General features: G+C 46.2%; 1 pseudogene; it reads left to right on the top strand.

Moving 5' to 3' along the window:
- Window positions 1-1133: 1133 nt before the first annotated feature.
- LOC147730758 (28S ribosomal RNA) lies at window positions 1134-4585 on the top strand (annotated as a pseudogene).
- Window positions 4586-23204: the final 18619 nt, after the last annotated feature.

Below are 23204 nucleotides of genomic sequence, written 5' to 3' on the forward strand. Positions count from 1 at the left end.
TGGAACTTGCCACAACAGATTTCGTGCAGATTCAGTCCTTTCTGTATGGCAGCCCGATACCGCAGGCCCTACCCTCAGTCACGAGAACGGTGCTCACAGCTTGGCACACAGCTCTGCGTCGTGTGCAGTGGAACCGTACGCTCACTTGACAAACACTGCTCTGGAGCGGAACCTGGATTGTTGAGGTCTCGTCCCTAAAGGGGTTCCGCCGGTGGGGCCTTGTCGGAGTCTCGCTGCTTGGAGACGTATGGGTGGGAGATCATATTCGGTCCTTTGCCGATCTGTAGCAACGGCATGCGCTTCACCGCCCCCAATTTTACAAATATCTCCAACTCAGGCATGCACTTCACACACACACATCCCCTCTCCTGCCTCTCTTCCAGAATTCAGTCCGCTTGAGTCCCAGGTGATGATGGGGAATCTGGGGAGAGGGGGAGTGTCCCACATCTACCGGTCACTAGTTAATAATGGCCCTGCAACTCTAGACCGACTCAGGGCACGGTGGGAGGGGTGGGTGGGCAGATTGGCGAGTCACTCTTATGGCGCCCAAAACCCTGACCACTTCCTCTAAGTTATGCCGGATACAACTATATTGTTTACATGCATCCTATCTCAATCCCCCTGCACATTTTCCAAGCCTGTATGAGACCGTCCACAGCCTGCACGCTCTGCGACACCACCCTAGCGGACTTCTATCATATGGTATGGCAATGCCTGGCGCTGGCGTCGTTCTGGGAAGGGGTTGAACGCGAACTTACGCAGGCTCTGAGATGGGTGGTTCCGCACGACGAATGCTTCTGGGGTGTTTGATGGCCTAGATGGCTCCAGGGCAGACAAGCGCTTCCTAGGGACGGCTGTGGCAGTGGCAAAAAGGGACATAGCGGCGCTGTGGTCTCAAGCTAGGGCGCCGATGGTGCAGAAGTGCAAAAGGGGGGTGGACTGGTGTGGGATGCAGGAGGAGTCCCTCTTTGAGGCCCGGGGCTGCCCGGAATTATTTGGAAAAGTGTGAGGTAAATGGTTTAATTTGTTGCCACTGTGATGATCAGTGTAAATTTTTCTGCCTGTACTGCATACTCATTCTGTTGTGCCCGACCCAACCGGGTGATCCATGTACCGTTGACTGTGATTTACGTTGTATTCCTTCCAATCATGTTTAATCTGCTGCCAATGAATTGTCTGTGTTTTGAAAAACCCAATAAAATTGATTATCAAAAAAAAAACTCGATCTGAGGCAAAATACAGGTGCAAGACTGATATCCAAAAAGTACCATGAGGGAAACATTTTTAAAAGTGAGTTCAAGAGGGAATTAAACTGTCAAGAGGAAAATGGGTGGAGTCTATGCAGTCCGCCTGGAGGATTCAACACAGCAGGAAGGTCAGTAACCTAGGAGGGCAGATCCCCTCTGTAGGACCACCATCTGGGTGCACCCGGCGCACACAGGGCGCATTTTCTCCTTGGCCCTGTGCTGTGACTTGCTCTGGGTTATCTGGGAAGGTAACTCTCTGCTCCCGCAGAGAGTGTTACAGCCCCTGTGGCAGCAGCTTCAAACTGTCCGCAGGGCCGTGGGAGATTCAACCGCCCTCACCCTCCCCTGGAAACTGGCCCAGTCCCTCTCAGGGTGCACCACAGCAGGGAAGGGGAATGGGGCCCCCTTCTCCCAACATGACTGTTGACTGGGGAGCGCTGTGCTAAGTGCACCCCAACCATGTCACGCTGCTGGGTAGAGGCCCATGCCTGGTGCCAGGAGTCTGCGGCAATGTTGGTTACCCACCTGACCCATCTTGAAATACAGCCCAATGAGTCTAACAAGTGCATGAGTCAGAGGGCTGAGAGAAACTCTGTGATGCAATGAAGGTGAGGATCCAAACAAGCCGGCTGAGGTGGGATCCCACCAAGTCTCAGTGGTGGGGGCACCACTGGTCCATCTCACCTGCTTCATCGGGGAGGTAGAGCATAAGCATGTGCGAAAGGACCTGGAAAATGGTGAACTATGCTTGGGCAGGACAAAGCCAGAGGACACTCTGGTGAAGGTTCCTTATGGTCCTGTCACTCAAATTGGTCATCCGACCTGGATACATGGGCAAAAGATTAATCGAACTATCTAGTAGCTAGTTCCCTCTGAAGTTTCCCTCGGGAAAGCAGGCTCTCAGAAATCCCAGTTTTATCTGGTAAAGCACATGATGAGAGGACTTGGGGCTAAAGCAATTGAATCTATTCTCAAACTTTAATTGGGTAAGAAACCTGGTGTGCTGGCATGAAGTCAGGAATCAAATGCAAGTGCAGAATTGGCCAATGTTAATAAGTAGAAGTGGCGCTGCGGGATTAACCAAATGCTGGGTTAGGGAGCCCGGTGCCAACACTCATCAGAACCCAGAAAGCATGTTGTTTGATGTAGACAGTATGATGGTGGCTGTAGAAGTCAGAATCTGGTAAGGTGTGTGTAAAAACTCACCTGATGAATCAACTGGCTGTGAAAATGGATGGCGCTGGAGCATCAGGCCCATGCCCAGCCGTCGCAGGTGCTGAGAGCTGCAGGGGCTATGCCCCAACAAAGTAGGAGGACTGCTGTGGTGCTCTTGGTATCCCAGGGTGTGGGCCTGGCTGAAGACACCACAGGTGCAGATCTTGGTGGTAGCAAATACTCAAATGAGAACTTTGAAGGCCAAAGTGGAGGAAGGTTCCATGTGAACAGCAGTTGAACATGGGCCAGTCGGTCCTGAGAGATGGACAAGCGCCAATCGGAAGGGACAGACAATGGCCTCTTTTGTCCTTGGCCGATTAAATGGGAATCAGGTTCAGTTCCCCAAACCCAGAGTGAGGGAGATGGGCACCCTCGCATCATCCAATGTGGTAAGGCAAATAATACCCGGAGAAACCGACAGGAGCCCGAAGGAGAGATCTCTTTTCTTTATGAAGGGCAGGGTGTACTTGTTCATCCTGAGAGATAGGTCCTACCCTTGGAATGAGTCGTGCTTCTGGAGGCATCCAGTGACCTCTTGCTGGCCTTTGAAAATCCGGGGCAGATGGTGTAGGTCTTGCGCCGAGCCGTACCCATATTTGTAGCAGGTCTCCAAGATGAACAGCCTTTGGAATGTTGAGCAATTGTAGGTAAGGGTAGTCCTCAAGTCAGATCCGTACCTTTGAGTTAAGGATTGTATCTAAGAGTTGGTTTGTAGGGGCCGGGGTGTGAAGTGGGGTTGGGCATGTGCTGCGACTGGACAAGACACTGCCCTCCAGGGTGGCAGTTAATCTGGACGTGAGTTGGCCCCTTCTTGTAGATTGCCCCAGCTGCAGTAATTACCTCTCCCTGGGGCATGGTAGGAGGTATTCTGCTTTGGCCAGCACCTTGCAGCTGACTCAGAACTGGTGTGTACCAGGGCACTCCAACTGCTTAATTAAAACAAAGCATCCTGGAGGCCCAAAGAGGGTGTTGATGCAATATGATTCATGTCTAGTGCTCAGAATATCAAAGTGAAGAAATTCAATGAAGCGTGGCTAAATGGCAGGATTAACTAAGACTCTCCTAAGCTAGGCAAATCTGTTGTCCTCTAATTAGTGATGTGCATGAATGAGATTCCTACTATCCCTACCTAGTGTCTAGCAAAACTATATTAAAGAGAATGGGCTTTGGAAGAATCAGCAGGGGAAAAAGTGCCTGTTGAGCTTGACTCTAGTCTGACACTGTGACGAAACATGAGAAGTGTGGGATAAGTGGGAGACCCTCTGGCTGCTGGCGAAACACCACAACTCTTCATTTTTTCACTTCCCCAGTGAGGTGGGGTGGTGAGTTCGGTGGAGGTCTTGCTTCTGGCTCCAAGAGCCCAGAGCATGCCAGGATTGACCCACTTCGGGGTCTCAGGGAGGACAGAAACCTCCTGCGGAGCAAAAGTGCAAAAGCTTGCTTGAGCTCAATTTTCAGTTTGAATGCAGACCGTGAAAGTGGGGCCTCATGATCTTTCTGTCTTTTTGGGTTTCAAGCAGGAGGTGTCAGAAAAGTTACCACAGGGATAACTGGCTGGTGCAGTCCAAGTGTTCATAGAGATGTCACTTTTTAATAGTTCGATGCCAGCTCTTCTTATCATTGTGAAGCAGAATTCACCAAGCATTGGATTGTTCACCCACTAATAGGGAATATGAGCTGGGTTTAGGCCATTGTGAGGCAGGTTAGTTTTCCACTACAGATGTGTTGTTGCAATAGTAATCATGCTCAGTGTGAAAAGAACCACAGGTTCAGACATTTGGTATATGTGCTCGGCTCAGGAGCCTATAGGACAAAGCTAGCATCTGTGGGATTATGACTAAAGTTAGAATTCCCTTGAAACAATTATGATACCACAGTTTTGCGGAGTCTCGGTTGACCTGGGATAGCTGGTCACTGGGCCTGTGTGTAGGGTCGCTTTCTTGGGGACTGGAGCATGGACAGAAGGGGGCAGACTCCATCGCTCTTAGAGCACTGCATGTTTGTGGGGCACCCAGTGTTAAATCATTAGTAGACAACCTGATTCTGGGTCAGGGTTTCGTTACTAGTACAGCAGCTACCTTGTTGCGATCTATTGAAAGTCATCCTCTGAGCCAAGCTTTTGTCTCAGTCTTTTGGCACATGCACCCCTCACACCCATGGGGTCCCTTTGCTGCTAGGGAGGGATATGGAGGATGCAGGCTTGCTGAAGACAGCCTCCACTGTGTGGCACAGGAGCCTCCCCTCCCGCCCTGCACCGCAGGGTGCAGGGACGGGTGCTGGGATCCTTTGCAGGTCAGCAGTACAATCAGATGGCTGGAGCAGAATCCCTTCTCCTCCCCTTGCAGGAGTTGCTCATCTTAAAGTGCATTACCATTTAGGTGTTCATGGGACTGCCATGTGTCTGAGGTGTGGATCACTCTGTTTGTCCCAGGCCATATGGTCATTGGGTCAACCCGGTCATCTGGTCGCCATGCTGGTTTGGACCATCTGGTCACTGGGTCAGCCCAGCACATCATGTTGGCCAACCAGATGGCCGGCAGTCCAACCTGGGGTCTAACTCTGACTTTTGTTTCCCCGGGTTCTGTAATAGTCAAAGAAAAACAGCTTCCTGGGCAGGCCCTTGGGGAGGGGGTTTGGGGTGGGCTGGCTTCATCCCATTTGGCAGCCTTGGCTCCAGAATGGTGGAAGCCACCCACCCATCGCCACACCCTCAGCCCATGGTATGGTGACGAAAGTCACTACCCAGGGCAGTGTGGCTGCAGACCAAGGGAGACTCTTGCTCCTCCACTAGTGTTGGGTCTCGAGCAGAGACCAACCCTGCATGAAGGCCCTGCCCCTCCCCCTGGAGCAGTGAGCTGGAATACGAGCCCATGAGAGCTCTAAGAAGCCCTCAGAAGATGCCTGGGCCCAGTCTAGAAAGCAACCACTGTTGATGTCCCACACCAACCAGGAGGTACCATCGGCAGGACCAGCACAAGGATTACCATTCTCCGCTGTGCACCACCCCCCACAAGAGTAGGGCCTGGCAAATGGGGAGAGGCAGGCCTGGAAGCCCAATCCCCCCATGTCAGGGAGTGAAGCCATGGTTGTGCCCTTGGTCAGAGTATAAGAAAATCCTGGGCTCAATTCGCTGGTCCTCTTTGCCGCAAAGTGCATGGGTCAGTGCTCTTCAGTCTCAGACAGGGCAGCCTGCTTGGGGCTCTAGTCAATTGGGCATGCTCAGACCTATTGGGCGACGGGTTGCTTTGTAGAAAACACCTGACCGTGCCCACCCATCAGGGCTTCCGAGTCACAAAGCATACAGGACGGGGTTCTGCAAGGTCAGGGAACCAGCAGTCCTGGGGTGGCAAGCTCACTGAACCGACACACCCAGGCCTGCAAGCCCACTGTGGCCCTGGGGTTCTTTCTCTGGCCATTCATGTCTCACAGAGCTCAGGACGGGGAAGAGAAGCTCTGAAACGCGCTGTGTTTTGGTTTGCCATGCAAAAAATTGCCCAGGACAGGATCCTGTGGGCCCAGAGAGCCATCCCCTGGTGGCCCGGGTGGAGAAGCTCAGACAAGGCTCCGGGTTAGAGCCCCATGCCAGCCCTGGGTAAGTAGCCCCCAGGGCTCTATTGTCTGGCTGACCACCTAGCAAAGCACCCAGGATGGTGTCCGACGGGCTGCAGGGGAGCCTACCCCGCTTCTCCGGCATGTAAAGGTGCCTCTGGGCACTGGGTCAGAGGTCCATCAGGCCCCCCTCACCTGAGGCCCAGCTGGGGCTCTTAGAATCCAGCGACCGGAGCCCTTGTCTGCTCCAAGGGTGAGCAGAAGCTTTTTTGTTAAGGGACACTGCAACCAGATAGCTGTCCTTCTATACCGGTCATCTGGTCGCTTCAAGTCCTCAGGCACCTGGTTCTGCACCGTGCATTCCTATGTTGCGTCCAGATGGCCGGGTTGCCCTGGAATTCCCAATGAGGGCCCATTCACTGCTTCTAGCCCAATCAGGGCTCTGGGGGATCATGTGTGTTTGTGCCCGGTGGTCCCCTCTGTCAGTAGGTGCACATGGATTCCTTCTTCTGGGTTATTAGTGATATGGTACTCCAAACCACCTTGCAGTCCAGTCATTCTCCACCCAGGTGCCATGAGGTCCCAGGCCTTCCTGCCCGGGCCCCCAGGTACCCGGGTCCTTGGTGGCAATCTAGCCCAGTTGGATGGGCCGTTCCTTTGAGCCTGTCTGCCCAGGGCCGGACTGAGAGCCAAAAACGGCCCTTGCAAAGTGCTCGGCGAGCCCCTGGAGGGTTGTGGGTGTGGCTGCCCTGTTTGGTAGGGCCGGTTTTAGCCGATTTTGTAACAGGGGCCGATATTGCAGCTATAGGAATGAATAGGACAGCATTCCTTAATTGCGACTAGCAATTTACGAGTAGCAATTAAGGAATGTGTAGGAATCGCTATGTATTTATAGCGATTCCTACATGCATAGGCTTTTGCGATTCCTAAATAGCGATTCCTTAAAAATCGCTATTTAGGAATCGCAATTCCTTCTGTTGATGCATGTGGCAGTATGTCCCTCTGCACATGTTTGGCACAATATTGTTTGTTTCATTTTGAGTGATGCTATTTTGAAACCTTTAATATTTCACCTTATTAGTAGGCACGTTATTTTTCAGATGCGTTTGTTTAAGGGTTTATTTTGTAAATTGTTATATAGTGGCACGTTATGCATGTGGCAGCTATTACGGTTACAATGCCATGTTGTATCATCTACTGGGTACAACTGGTTTTGACACAATGTCTTCTATCGCAGTTACCCCTGAGGAAAGGTAGTGTGCCCAAAGTGCATTGGGTTTATTTAATCAACACTGATTCATGGGAAAATGAGAATCGCCAGTTGCTGGCGCGAAAAGTCTGAATTGGAATCTCGTTGAACTTGCTGATGAAAATGGAGTTTCAAAATGATAGATTAAAAAGAAAAAATGTTTAAGATGGATTGAGACTTTAATCAGATTCATTGATACTCTACTTTAGGCTGTTCATCCTGGTTTGGGGGAACTGCTGAAGCTCCAACTTTTTACATGTATTTCCACACCATCATTTGGCCTTTGAGCATTAAGAAATGTTTTGAACTCTCTTGAAATCAGGTGTGCTTTCTACCACTTGTTGTCAGGTGTATGTAAAAGCCATTTAACTCCCATCATCCCTGATGCAGAAATTCCCTATCCCTATTTCCTACCTTTAACAATCCTAATACAGTCCCAAGAATATTCAATGTTTCATATAGCCTCCATAATACCCCATGCAGAATACAGGTATGCCCATTTACCTTCAACATTTAATAAGTAACTGTAACAGGTTTATGTATAAGCCATTTAACCGCCATCATCCTCATGTCAAAAAGATATATGCTCATTTCCTATAGTGTCAGGTCTAAATTGCAACCAGTTAACACCCATCATCTCCATGTAGAAATCATTATTGACATTACAATTTCCTCACATTATTAATCAAAATACTGTTGCAGGTATATGTAAAAGCCATACAATGCCCATCCTACCCAGTGTAGAAAATCCCTATCCCTATTTCCTACCTGGGCCAATCCTAATACAGCCCCAAATATAATCAATGGCTAGGAACACCTACAGTTGTATACCAGTTTGATACTTAAAAACAGTTGGTAACTGAAGGGTTGACCAGTTCACCTTTGTAAATGGTTCAAGAGTCTGCCACCATGTGGCTTCATGTTTGATGCTTTTTTAAATTAACACTTGAGTTGTCAAAGTTACAAACACATTTTTGTTGATATGTAGATGGTGTAGTAGATGGTGGATCATCTGACAGATGCAGTAAAGTCACAATTATGTGGAAATTGCTACAGAAACGCAGAATACTAGTGGCCCAACTTACACTGCATGTCACTGACCCATCTCAGCATTATTTGTTTGATTGTGCGCCATCAGTCAGCGAACAAAATGCAAATGCTCCACAAACTGAATAGCCTCCTGTAAAATGGTTGCCAGGATGAGATGTGTTAGTCAGGGAAAGCTACAGGATGTCACCAAAGAAGTAGGTAGCTGGAATTATGTTTGCTCTAACTGTAGAAATTCTATCTTCACTCCTCAGTGTACAAAACTTTCATTCAATCAATCAATCAGGGTGCTTATAAAGCACACTACTCACTGTGAGGCTCTCAAGGCGATGGGGGGCAGCTCTGGATCAGCCAAAAAGCCAGGACTTGAGGCTCTTCCTGAAGGTGTGCAGGGTAGGGGAACGTTTGATGTTGACAGGGAGCTCGTTCCAGGCTTTGGCTGCAAAGTAGGAGAAGGCTCTTCCACTAGAAGGTACTAGAAGGTATGCGGAGGGTGCGGAGGGCGTTGAAACATGTGGAGGCGACAACATTTATCTGGCGAGTCATGGTGAGGGAGGAGTCTAGAATGATGCCGAGGCTCTGAACGTGGTCCATCTGGGTGGGTGGGTTTCTGAGGGCAGAGGGCCACCAGGAGTAGTCCCAAGTTTTGGGGGAGGGTCCGAGGACAAGGAACTCTTTCTTCTCCGAGTTGAGCTTTGGGCAGCTGTTGCTCATCCAGGCTGTGATGTCCTTTATTCCTTCCTGGAAGCTGAGTCTGGTCTCTTCGGGGTTCTTCGTGAGGGAGAAGATGAGCTGGGTGTAATCCGCGTAGGATACTATGCTGAGCTCATGCTGTCTGACAATGGCGGCGAGGGGGGCCATGTAGATGTTGAAGAGCGTGGGGCTGAGCGATGATCCTTGGGTACTCTGCAGTTGATCTCTGTGGGTTCAGAGAGGAAGATTGGGAGTATGACCCTTTGGTTTTCGCTGGCAAGAAAGGAGTGGATCTAGTCAAGGGTGGTTCCCCGTATGCCACTGTTGTGGAGTCTGGCTGCAAGAGTGCAGTGGGAGATGGTGTTGAAGACTGCAGAGAGGTCTAGCAGGATGAGGGCCGCAGTGTGACCCTGGTCAAGAAGCAAGCGGATGTCATCTGTGGCAGCAAGGAGGTTGGTCTCGATGCTGTGGTTGCTGCATCCAGACTGGGAGGAGTCAAGGATGGTGTTCTCTTTGATGAAGGTGGTCAGCAGGGCGTTGATGAATTTCTAGGTGACTTTGGCTGTGAGGGGAAGGAGAGAGATGGGCCAATAGTTTTTCAGGTCCGTTGGGTCAGCCGAGGGATTCTTGAGGAGGGGCTCATTTAAAGTTTTCATGTCCTGACCACTAAGCTCTCGCTTTCACTGCTCTATTTAGAGCCTGGAAGAGCACGATGTTTCTAATGGCTGAGCCTGTGCTAGCTCTGACGTAAGAACTCGTTGATGGGTAGCCCATCTGCCATTGGGCCATTGCTCAATCTGTGTTAAATAGTCCGTCCTACTTAGGACAGAGGTCCTGCTGTAGATTTTTCATGTTCTAGACAATCAGGGGAAGCCTGTCCATTCCGGACAGAAAACCAAATAAATTACCCTCTTACACTGGTAAAAAAAACTCCCTGTATGCCAAGGGCCATTTTTTCCCTTTTTTACAGTAACTAACTTGAGTTTTTTCAGTTTGTTTTAAAAAAACTAATCTTTGAGGTGGTGCATTCAGCATGGGGCTGCTTAGTAAGGCGCTAGTGCTTTCTGTGCAGACACCACAGCAATAGCGACACAGAGATCCCCTACTACCTGACAGAAAAACCTGTAAATATGGTGAGTGAACATCCTCCAGGGAAGCAAAGGAACTGCCTCCGTAGACTACGTGGCCACTCGCCAAGCTCTATACAAACCCTTAGTCTTTAAATGAGAGTTGGGAAGAAGATAAACCATGTTTCTCTTGAAACCTAATGAAACCAAATGATCTAAATATAAGTGAGAATGCAAGCTGCTATAAACAGAGGGTTAATGGTTATGCAGTGGACATTTTAATATAATTTCTGAATTGTGACAAATTGTTGATGACAGGCCCTTTTTTCAATTTAGTTACGTTTTGGATACACCTGGAGTCATTGCCCAGTAAGATTAACCAATCAATTGCCTGCAACTGTCTCATCTAAGGTCACCATCATACATTCACCTTTTGCAACTGTGTGAGGTATAATGTTCAAGCCAATTTTTTAAACTAGTTAGTCTTAAGAGTAAACACAAACCACACTGAATGGAATGGAAGTGAATGAAATTTGAGCTGCTATGGTTTGCAGTCTCTGATTGTAATCCAAGCACCCCAATGAGTCATTACTGGAAACCAAGGACCCCGTCATAAGCAATTTTGATTATGAACCACAAAACAATACACAAAACAGACACGAACATTCATCAAACGATTACACAAGAATAAATATTTAATTTAGTTTACAAACAAATATATGAATACAATTTTAATGGGAATGTTGGAGCTTTCCAAATTCAATTGAAGTCACCCTTCATCCATATTATATGCTTAAGCTGTCCGCTTTTAGGTTTAAACCTATAATAACTGATAAAACCCCACTGAAAGAGAAATAGCCCTCACCAGAGAAAACATATAAACACTGAAAAAACACCTGCACAACCACAAACTAAGGGGCCGATTATGATGGCGGACGGACCTGAGTCCGTCCGCCACCATAGAGTAGGAGGGACTGTCCGCAGGGGCGGCGGAGGTCCCTCCGTGCAGATTAGGATGTGACCGCCAGGGTGGCGGTCACATCCTCAATCTTTAACATTGCGGCGGGTGCAGCTTCAAGCTGCACCCGCCGCAATGTTAAAAATAGCAAGCACAGCATTTGCGTGCACAAAGCAGCAGGCACCGCGCGGTGCCCGCCGCATTGTCCACGCAAATGCAGGGGGGTACCATAGGTATCCCCCATGTGCACCCCTCACCCCCCGTCACCAAGGGGGCCCGCAACAGGCCCCGAATGCAATATCCGTATGCTTTTCCACGGCGGAAAAGCCGCTGTGGAAAAGCATATGTTTTCCGATATCGTAATATGGCTGGCGGTGTCTGACAGACACCGCCAGCCATGTTAGAGCTTTTCCGCCGCGGTCGGAAGGCGACAGCGGCGGAAAAGCAGCGGACGGATTTTGAGACTCACCGCCATCCTAATGAGGGGGTGGGTCTTCTGTGCCTCCGCAGCGGTTTTCCCGCATCCTCCGAACCGGCGGTGGCTTCCGCTGGCCCGGAGGATGAGGGAAAACCGTGATCCTAATCAGGCCCTAAATGCCATTCGAAGAAAGGAAAAAGAGAGTGAGTAATGTTTTTCTTCCTGAAGGGGCCAATACAATGTAACTTTGTTATACAAGCTAGCAGTAAGAAAGACTGTGCTAACATTATTCTGCTTGAGTTTTGTTGTTTAGGGATGCCACTCAAATATTGTTTCTTCAACTTTTTGCTTTTTCAGTTTTGCGATCTTTGGTCTAAAGATACAGGGATTAGAAGCAAGTTTTAGGCCTTGTTTAATTATTTTATAAACTGTAGAGAATCAGGAAATATCTAAATCATATTTGATATTTTGGCTACATTTGATTCTTTTATTGATAGGTAAAATTGCTTGTTTCATATAACTCTTTCCTAAATGTGTCATCACATTTACCCACAGAGAATGAGTAAAAGCCTTTAACCTCTTCCATACGTCAGATGGCCCGTGGCCGTCTAATGTCACAGTGGGAGTGTGCGTCAGATGGTTGGTGGCCGTCCGATTTGCACACGCATAGAATTCACCCGCACAGCGGGGACATTTGCACCCCAATGATGCGGTTAATACATTAACCCCCAGTTTCTAGTGAGTCAGTATTAATAGTAGGTGAATTGCCAACACCTCAGGCTTTAAACATTCAATGCAAGGTATAGTGACAAGTATTTGTGAAAAGAGCACTATTACCAAGCATCTCGGATAGTGGTGAAAACATGACACCAGACCTTTGCAAAACATGGAATGCAGTGTCACTTGGAATGCTTTGCAAAAAATGTTCTTTCCAAGTTCAACAAAGATTGGAGTGATATTGTTCTTATTTGCAGTGATTCAGCTATATATATATTACAATTTTGTGTGATGACCTGTCAGAATTGATACCTGAGCTGAAGTGCTTCCCTGTAAGAGATCCTTGCCACTTGTTAGATAGTATGCTGAAAGCATCTTTACAATCTTCAGAGTTAATGAGGAATGCTATTGACTTTTTTGTCCATTCTGGTGCACTGTTTTCTTCTGCACAGGAACTAAAATGAAAATATTTTTTTGTGCTTTGTGTGGCATCAAAGAAAGAGTCATCCCAACTGTGTCCCTTAGCTGATGGTTCTCAGGCCAAGAGGCTATGAATGCTATATTATCCATGTGGCAACCATTATCAGAATTTTTGCTGAGTGATGATGCCAAAGTCAAGAAATGTGAGGGTCTTTGGTCGTATATTGATAGTGATGTGAAAAAAGTACTCTACTGCATTCTTAGATTTTTACAGGAAAACATAACTGCTGTAGTGGACATAATAAAAAAACTAGAGCCGGGAAACACCCTTGTCTGCCTAGTTTTCAGCATAATTGGTGCAGATGTAAAACATCTCCTGAGGAATAGGCTGGGCGACACCTTTAGTGACTTTGGCACCTCAAGATGTTACATGTTAGAGTGCTTGCCACTTGGTCAGCAAAGCAATGTTGAAGAGCAATTCAGGAACTTTTATTTTCCAATGTATGAGAAATGGCTTGCAATGATACATAGAAATGTACCTTCACCACCAATGGAATTTGAGGTCAGTGAAACCTCACTATGGTACCCTGTACAAGTTCTAGATCCCTTCCATAACAGGGAAAATTCCTCTATAGTTTCAAAAGTGCTGCTTCATTTTTGACAGCTTCAATAACTCTGAGTGCATAAGCGCCCAGCTCAATGCAATTGTTGCAGAAGCGGCCCTGAGAATCCTAATCTTCAAGTGCACCTGTGTTGACATGGAAAGGTATGTCAGTGGCCAGAGTTAACAAATTGTGTACTAGCTTTTTTGGAGTTGCCCTTCTCAAGTGCAAATGTTGAGAGGGCCTTTTCACAGAAGTCTACATGTGAAAGAAAGGGCAAGCTCACATGATCAAAGACTCACTGAAGAAGTATTTTATGGTGTACTACAATAGGTTTAATTTGCAAAAATGTATTTGGACCTCATATACAATGTACGTACACTATCTAAATACCATATGCTATCAGTGCAGAAAACAAGCAATAATAAAAGCAAAACGTTCCATAAACACAGGAAAAACACTGTTTCTGTTGTTTTTAGTGGTGCGAAAATGTGTACCCATTGATAACCACTGTTTTTTAACGTTTTGAAATCACTTGAAAACACTGAAAAAAACACCAGAATTTACCAAAAATAGAAACTGAAAACAGGAAAGCCAATAATATGCTGTTTGATGTACTGGTACAGAGTGCTCCCGTGAATGAATATGAAGAAACTAAAATAATTTGAACCCTTCAATTTCAAATTCCTTCACATTTATAGAACGTTTAAAAAATGTTTTTTACATTTTGCCTCTTTATTTATATTTTCTTTACTAATTTGTAAATATTCATCATTTTTCTAAGCGAAAGCGTACACTAAAAAAAAAGGCTTTCAGGACTCTCAGGGTTCCCTGGACCTCAGGTTAGATGGATAAGAGGATTGCTCAGCATTGTGTTTCAATACAACTGGTAATAGATGTATATGTTCAATGCCACTAATAAAGATATGTGGTTGAAGGAAACGTGTTTCCTTATTACTCCATTAAGGGGTTGCAGTGAGATCAAGGATATATGCCCTATGCACAAAAGTATGTACTTGCCTTTCTCAATGTTGTTACCTCTCACACTCTCTCCTGATCTTATCTTTCTGTTTTGATTGGTGTTTCTTCACTTCATCCCTGCAATGCTTAAACTCAGGAAATGAGGAGGTGGCTCTGATGTGATGAGGCTTGTGGATGTGGGTGGAGCCAACAAAGAAAATGGGGGGGGGGTGGGAGTGGGTGTGGCCTCCTAAACAAAACGTGAGTACCTGCACTTAATATTTGACAAATTAAGCACTGGGTCGAAGCCTTAACGCACATCATCCCCGTTTTAGAAAATCCCTATCCCTATTCTCTACCTTGAACAAATCCAATACATTTCAAAATACACTCCATGGCCATGTAACACCAATAATTTACCATGCAGAACACAACTATGCCCACTTACCTTCAACACTTACTTAATAATAAACATTTACTGAATAACAGTACCAGATATATGTACCAGCCATTTAAGCCCTAATTAAAACATATTTATGCCCATTTCTTCAACACACATCACTAAACTACAGTGGTAGGTGTATGTAATAGTCATTTAACACCCATCACCCCCCATGTAGAAATCATTATACCATCATCACAAGAGGGCTACGTGAATATCATACCCAAGGTACATAGCAGCCATTTATCCCCCATAATATCCCATTTAAACATTGTCTATTTCCATTTTCCTAACAGGACTATTACAACATAGATAAAAAGGTGTTCAATAGCTGCTTAAAGACCATAATACCCTGTGAGTAAAGTAGCTATTATCATTTCTTTACAGTAATCATGAAAATACAGTGCTAGATATATGTCAAAACCATTAAACACCCATCATCCCCAATGTAGAAAATCCCTATCCAATTTCATACCTTGAACAATCCTAAAGTATTTCCAAATATATTCAATTGCCATGAAACACCCATATCCCCCAGGCAGCTGTGCCCTATTACCTCCTTCAACATTTACTAAATACCAGTACCAGGTATATGTTCCAGCCATTTAACACCCATCATCCCCATTTAAAAAATATGTATGCCTATTTCCATAATCCACGTCACTACACTACAGTGACAGTTATGTTACAGCCATTTAACACAAATCATCCCCCATGTCCAAATCATTATTGCTATTATCATTTTCTCACATTAATCAGGAAAATACAGTGGCAGGTATATGTAAAACCTATTTAACACCCATCAACCTCAATGTAGAAAATCCCATTACCATTTCCTACCTGGATTGATCCTAATATTGTCCCAAATATATCCAAAGACCACGTAGACCCCATAATCCTCCAGGCAGTACACAGCTATGCCTATTTTCCTTCAACATTTACTCAAAAACAGTACCAGATATTTGTAATAGACATTTAATGCCCATCATCTCTAATGCAGAAAATCCCTATCTCCATTTCCTACTAGGAACAATACTAATACATAACTTAATATATTCAATGGTATGGAACACTCATAATCATGCAGACAAAACTATGCCCATTTTCCTTCAGCATTTAAAAAATAATAGTACCAGTTGTATTTAATAACCATTTAACCCACATATCCTGATAGGTAAACAATAAGAGTTTCTGAAGAGACATAACTTTCTCTTTACCCATTTAAGCTAAAACACATCTTGATAGGTAAGCAATAACAATTGCTAAAGAGAGTTAACATTCACATTGTACATGTAAGCATTAAACTACACTGCCACCGGTGGACACTAAAGAAAATGCAGCCCAACATCCCCAATGATCCTTTTAGAATGTCCCATTGCAGGAAGTGATGTAGGAATAGAAAATTAGGAGTCATTTCATAACCTTGCCCCTAATGAGAATTGTAATTGACTTTCAGTTCAGGGGTTTCGATATCAGAGAGGCAGGCCTGGAAGCCCAATCCCCCCATGTCAGGGAGTGAAGCCATGGTTGTGCCCTTGGTCAGAGTATAAGAAAATCCTGGGCTCAATTCGCTGGTCCTCTTTGCCGCAAAGTGCATGGGTCAGTGCTCTTCAGTCTCAGACAGGGCAGCCTGCTTGGGGCTCTAGTCAATTGGGCATGCTCAGACCTATTGGGCGACGGGTTGCTTTGTAGAAAACACCTGACCGTGCCCACCCATCAGGGCTTCCGAGTCACAAAGCATACAGGACGGGGTTCTGCAAGGTCAGGGAACCAGCAGTCCTGGGGTGGCAAGCTCACTGAACCGACACACCCAGGCCTGCAAGCCCACTGTGGCCCTGGGGTTCTTTCTCTGGCCATTCATGTCTCACAGAGCTCAGGACGGGGAAGAGAAGCTCTGAAACGCGCTGTGTTTTGGTTTGCCATGCAAAAAATTGCCCAGGACAGGATCCTGTGGGCCCAGAGAGCCATCCCCTGGTGGCCCGGGTGGAGAAGCTCAGACAAGGCTCCGGGTTAGAGCCCCATGCCAGCCCTGGGTAAGTAGCCCCCAGGGCTCTATTGTCTGGCTGACCACCTAGCAAAGCACCCAGGATGGTGTCCGACGGGCTGCAGGGGAGCCTACCCCGCTTCTCCGGCATGTAAAGGTGCCTCTGGGCACTGGGTCAGAGGTCCATCAGGCCCCCCTCACCTGAGGCCCAGCTGGGGCTCTTAGAATCCAGCGACCGGAGCCCTTGTCTGCTCCAAGGGTGAGCAGAAGCTTTTTTGTTAAGGGACACTGCAACCAGATAGCTGTCCTTCTATACCGGTCATCTGGTCGCTTCAAGTCCTCAGGCACCTGGTTCTGCACCGTGCATTCCTATGTTGCGTCCAGATGGCCGGGTTGCCCTGGAATTCCCAATGAGGGCCCATTCACTGCTTCTAGCCCAATCAGGGCTCTGGGGGATCATGTGTGTTTGTGCCCGGTGGTCCCCTCTGTCAGTAGGTGCACATGGATTCCTTCTTCTGGGTTATTAGTGATATGGTACTCCAAACCACCTTGCAGTCCAGTCATTCTCCACCCAGGTGCCATGAGGTCCCAGGCCTTCCTGCCCGGGCCCCCAGGTACCCGGGTCCTTGGTGGCAATCTAGCCCAGTTGGATGGGCCGTTCCTTTGAGCCTGTCTGCCCAGGGCCGGACTGAGAGCCAAAAACGGCCCTTGCAAAGTGCTCGGCGAGCCCCTGGAGGGTTGTGGGTGTGGCTGCCCTGTTTGGTAGGGCCGGTTTTAGCCGATTTTGTAACAGGGGCCGATATTGCAGCTATAGGAATGAATAGGACAGCATTCCTTAATTGCGACTAGCAATTTGCGAGTAGCAATTAAGGAATGTGTAGGAATCGCTATGTATTTATAGCGATTCCTACATGCATAGGCTTTTGCGATTCCTAAATAGCGATTCCTTAAAAATCGCTATTTAGGAATCGCAATTCCTTCTGTTGATGCATGTGGCAGTATGTCCCTCTGCACATGTTTGGCACAATATTGTTTGTTTCATTTTGAGTGATGCTATTTTGAAACCTTTAATATTTCACCTTATTAGTAGGCACGTTATTTTTCAGATGCGTTTGTTTAAGGGTTTATTTTGTAAATTGTTATATAGTGGCACGTTATGCATGTGGCAGCTATTACGGTTACAATGCCATGTTGTATCATCTACTGGGTACAACTGGTTTTGACACAATGTCTTCTATCGCAGTTACCCCTGAGGAAAGGTAGTGTGCCCAAAGTGCATTGGGTTTATTTAATCAACACTGATTCATGGAAAAATGAGAATCGCCAGTTGCTGGCGCGAAAAGTCTGAATTGGAATCTCGTTGAACTTGCTGATGAAAATGGAGTTTCAAAATGATAGATTAAAAAGAAAAAATGTTTAAGATGGATTGAGACTTTAATCAGATTCATTGATACTCTACTTTAGGCTGTTCATCCTGGTTTGGGGGAACTGCTGAAGCTCCAACTTTTTACATGTATTTCCACACCATCATTTGGCCTTTGAGCATTAAGAAATGTTTTGAACTCTCTTGAAATCAGGTGTGCTTTCTACCACTTGTTGTCAGGTGTATGTAAAAGCCATTTAACTCCCATCATCCCTGATGCAGAAATTCCCTATCCCTATTTCCTACCTTTAACAATCCTAATACAGTCCCAAGAATATTCAATGTTTCATATAGCCTCCATAATACCCCATGCAGAATACAGGTATGCCCATTTACCTTCAACATTTAATAAGTAACTGTAACAGGTTTATGTATAAGCCATTTAACCGCCATCATCCTCATATCAAAAAGATATATGCTCATTTCCTATAGTGTCAGGTCTAAATTGCAACCAGTTAACACCCATCATCTCCATGTAGAAATCATTATTGACATTACAATTTCCTCACATTATTAATCAAAATACTGTTGCAGGTATATGTAAAAGCCATACAATGCCCATCCTACCCAGTGTAGAAAATCCCTATCCCTATTTCCTACCTGGGCCAATCCTAATACAGCCCCAAATATAATCAATGGCTAGGAACACCTACAGTTGTATACCAGTTTGATACTTAAAAACAGTTGGTAACTGAAGGGTTGACCAGTTCACCTTTGTAAATGGTTCAAGAGTCTGCCACCATGTGGCTTCATGTTTGATGCTTTTTTAAATTAACACTTGAGTTGTCAAAGTTACAAACACATTTTTGTTGATATGTAGATGGTGTAGTAGATGGTGGATCATCTGACAGATGCAGTAAAGTCACAATTATGTGGAAATTGCTACAGAAACGCAGAATACTAGTGGCCCAACTTACACTGCATGTCACTGACCCATCTCAGCATTATTTGTTTGATTGTGCGCCATCAGTCAGCGAACAAAATGCAAATGCTCCACAAACTGAATAGCCTCCTGTAAAATGGTTGCCAGGATGAGATGTGTTAGTCAGGGAAAGCTACAGGATGTCACCAAAGAAGTAGGTAGCTGGAATTATGTTTGCTCTAACTGTAGAAATTCTATCTTCACTCCTCAGTGTACAAAACTTTCATTCAATCAATCAATCAGGGTGCTTATAAAGCACACTACTCACTGTGAGGCTCTCAAGGCGATGGGGGGCAGCTCTGGATCAGCCAAAAAGCCAGGACTTGAGGCTCTTCCTGAAGGTGTGCAGGGTAGGGGAACGTTTGATGTTGACAGGGAGCTCGTTCCAGGCTTTGGCTGCAAAGTAGGAGAAGGCTCTTCCACTAGAAGGTACTAGAAGGTATGCGGAGGGTGCGGAGGGCGTTGAAACATGTGGAGGCGACAACATTTATCTGGCGAGTCATGGTGAGGGAGGAGTCTAGAATGATGCCGAGGCTCTGAACGTGGTCCATCTGGGTGGGTGGGTTTCTGAGGGCAGAGGGCCACCAGGAGTAGTCCCAAGTTTTGGGGGAGGGTCCGAGGACAAGGAACTCTTTCTTCTCCGAGTTGAGCTTTGGGCAGCTGTTGCTCATCCAGGCTGTGATGTCCTTTATTCCTTCCTGGAAGCTGAGTCTGGTCTCTTCGGGGTTCTTCGTGAGGGAGAAGATGAGCTGGGTGTAATCCGCGTAGGATACTATGCTGAGCTCATGCTGTCTGACAATGGCGGCGAGGGGGGCCATGTAGATGTTGAAGAGCGTGGGGCTGAGCGATGATCCTTGGGTACTCTGCAGTTGATCTCTGTGGGTTCAGAGAGGAAGATTGGGAGTATGACCCTTTGGTTTTCGCTGGCAAGAAAGGAGTGGATCTAGTCAAGGGTGGTTCCCCGTATGCCACTGTTGTGGAGTCTGGCTGCAAGAGTGCAGTGGGAGATGGTGTTGAAGACTGCAGAGAGGTCTAGCAGGATGAGGGCCGCAGTGTGACCCTGGTCAAGAAGCAAGCGGATGTCATCTGTGGCAGCAAGGAGGTTGGTCTCGATGCTGTGGTTGCTGCATCCAGACTGGGAGGAGTCAAGGATGGTGTTCTCTTTGATGAAGGTGGTCAGCAGGGCGTTGATGAATTTCTAGGTGACTTTGGCTGTGAGGGGAAGGAGAGAGATGGGCCAATAGTTTTTCAGGTCCGTTGGGTCAGCCGAGGGATTCTTGAGGAGGGGCTCATTTAAAGTTTTCATGTCCTGACCACTAAGCTCTCGCTTTCACTGCTCTATTTAGAGCCTGGAAGAGCACGATGTTTCTAATGGCTGAGCCTGTGCTAGCTCTGACGTAAGAACTCGTTGATGGGTAGCCCATCTGCCATTGGGCCATTGCTCAATCTGTGTTAAATAGTCCGTCCTACTTAGGACAGAGGTCCTGCTGTAGATTTTTCATGTTCTAGACAATCAGGGGAAGCCTGTCCATTCCGGACAGAAAACCAAATAAATTACCCTCTTACACTGGTAAAAAAAACTCCCTGTATGCCAAGGGCCATTTTTTCCCTTTTTTACAGTAACTAACTTGAGTTTTTTCAGTTTGTTTTAAAAAAACTAATCTTTGAGGTGGTGCATTCAGCATGGGGCTGCTTAGTAAGGCGCTAGTGCTTTCTGTGCAGACACCACAGCAATAGCGACACAGAGATCCCCTACTACCTGACAGAAAAACCTGTAAATATGGTGAGTGAACATCCTCCAGGGAAGCAAAGGAACTGCCTCCGTAGACTACGTGGCCACTCGCCAAGCTCTATACAAACCCTTAGTCTTTAAATGAGAGTTGGGAAGAAGATAAACCATGTTTCTCTTGAAACCTAATGAAACCAAATGATGTAAATATAAGTGAGAATGCAAGCTGCTATAAACAGAGGGTTAATGGTTATGCAGTGGACATTTTAATATAATTTCTGAATTGTGACAAATTGTTGATGACAGGCCCTTTTTTCAATTTAGTTACGTTTTGGATACACCTGGAGTCATTGCCCAGTAAGATTAACCAATCAATTGCCTGCAACTGTCTCATCTAAGGTCACCATCATACATTCACCTTTTGCAACTGTGTGAGGTATAATGTTCAAGCCAATTTTTTAAACTAGTTAGTCTTAAGAGTAAACACAAACCACACTGAATGGAATGGAAGTGAATGAAATTTGAGCTGCTATGGTTTGCAGTCTCTGATTGTAATCCAAGCACCCCAATGAGTCATTACTGGAAACCAAGGACCCCGTCATAAGCAATTTTGATTATGAACCACAAAACAATACACAAAACAGACACGAACATTCATCAAACGATTACACAAGAATAAATATTTAATTTAGTTTACAAACAAATATATGAATACAATTTTAATGGGAATGTTGGAGCTTTCCAAATTCAATTGAAGTCACCCTTCATCCATATTATATGCTTAAGCTGTCCGCTTTTAGGTTTAAACCTATAATAACTGATAAAACCCCACTGAAAGAGAAATAGCCCTCACCAGAGAAAACATATAAACACTGAAAAAACACCTGCACAACCACAAACTAAGGGGCCGATTATGATGGCGGACGGACCTGAGTCCGTCCGCCACCATAGAGTAGGAGGGACTGTCCGCAGGGGCGGCGGAGGTCCCTCCGTGCAGATTAGGATGTGACCGCCAGGGTGGCGGTCACATCCTCAATCTTTAACATTGCGGCGGGTGCAGCTTCAAGCTGCACCCGCCGCAATGTTAAAAATAGCAAGCACAGCATTTGCGTGCACAAAGCAGCAGGCACCGCGCGGTGCCCGCCGCATTGTCCACGCAAATGCAGGGGGGTACCATAGGTATCCCCCATGTGCACCCCTCACCCCCCGTCACCAAGGGGGCCCGCAACAGGCCCCGAATGCAATATCCGTATGCTTTTCCACGGCGGAAAAGCCGCTGTGGAAAAGCATATGTTTTCCGATATCGTAATATGGCTGGCGGTGTCTGACAGACACCGCCAGCCATGTTAGAGCTTTTCCGCCGCGGTCGGAAGGCGACAGCGGCGGAAAAGCAGCGGACGGATTTTGAGACTCACCGCCATCCTAATGAGGGGGTGGGTCTTCTGTGCCTCCGCAGCGGTTTTCCCGCATCCTCCGAACCGGCGGTGGCTTCCGCTGGCCCGGAGGATGAGGGAAAACCGTGATCCTAATCAGGCCCTAAATGCCATTCGAAGAAAGGAAAAAGAGAGTGAGTAATGTTTTTCTTCCTGAAGGGGCCAATACAATGTAACTTTGTTATACAAGCTAGCAGTAAGAAAGACTGTGCTAACATTATTCTGCTTGAGTTTTGTTGTTTAGGGATGCCACTCAAATATTGTTTCTTCAACTTTTTGCTTTTTCAGTTTTGCGATCTTTGGTCTAAAGATACAGGGATTAGAAGCAAGTTTTAGGCCTTGTTTAATTATTTTATAAACTGTAGAGAATCAGGAAATATCTAAATCATATTTGATATTTTGGCTACATTTGATTCTTTTATTGATAGGTAAAATTGCTTGTTTCATATAACTCTTTCCTAAATGTGTCATCACATTTACCCACAGAGAATGAGTAAAAGCCTTTAACCTCTTCCATACGTCAGATGGCCCGTGGCCGTCTAATGTCACAGTGGGAGTGTGCGTCAGATGGTTGGTGGCCGTCCGATTTGCACACGCATAGAATTCACCCGCACAGCGGGGACATTTGCACCCCAATGAGGCGATTAATACATTAACCCCCAGTTTCTAGTGAGTCAGTATTAATAGTAGGTGAATTGCCAACACCTCAGGCTTTAAACATTCAATGCAAGGTATAGTGACAAGTATTTGTGAAGAGAGCACTATTACCAAGCATCTCGGATAGTGGTGAAAACATGACACCAGACCTTTGCAAAACATGGAATGCAGTGTCACTTGGAATGCTTTGCAAAAAATGTTCTTTCCAAGTTCAACAAAGATTGGAGTGATATTGTTCTTATTTGCAGTGATTCAGCTATATATATATTACAATTTTGTGTGATGACCTGTCAGAATTGATACCTGAGCTGAAGTGCTTCCCTGTAAGAGATCCTTGCCACTTGTTAGATAGTATGCTGAAAGCATCTTTACAATCTTCAGAGTTAATGAGGAATGCTATTGACTTTTTTGTCCATTCTGGTGCACTGTTTTCTTCTGCACAGGAACTAAAATGAAAATATTTTTTTGTGCT

The sequence above is a fragment of the Lissotriton vulgaris genome, chromosome 2_1, assembly GCF_964263255.1.
Source record: "Lissotriton vulgaris chromosome 2_1, aLisVul1.2, whole genome shotgun sequence".
Classification (NCBI taxonomy): Eukaryota; Metazoa; Chordata; class Amphibia; order Caudata; family Salamandridae; genus Lissotriton; species Lissotriton vulgaris.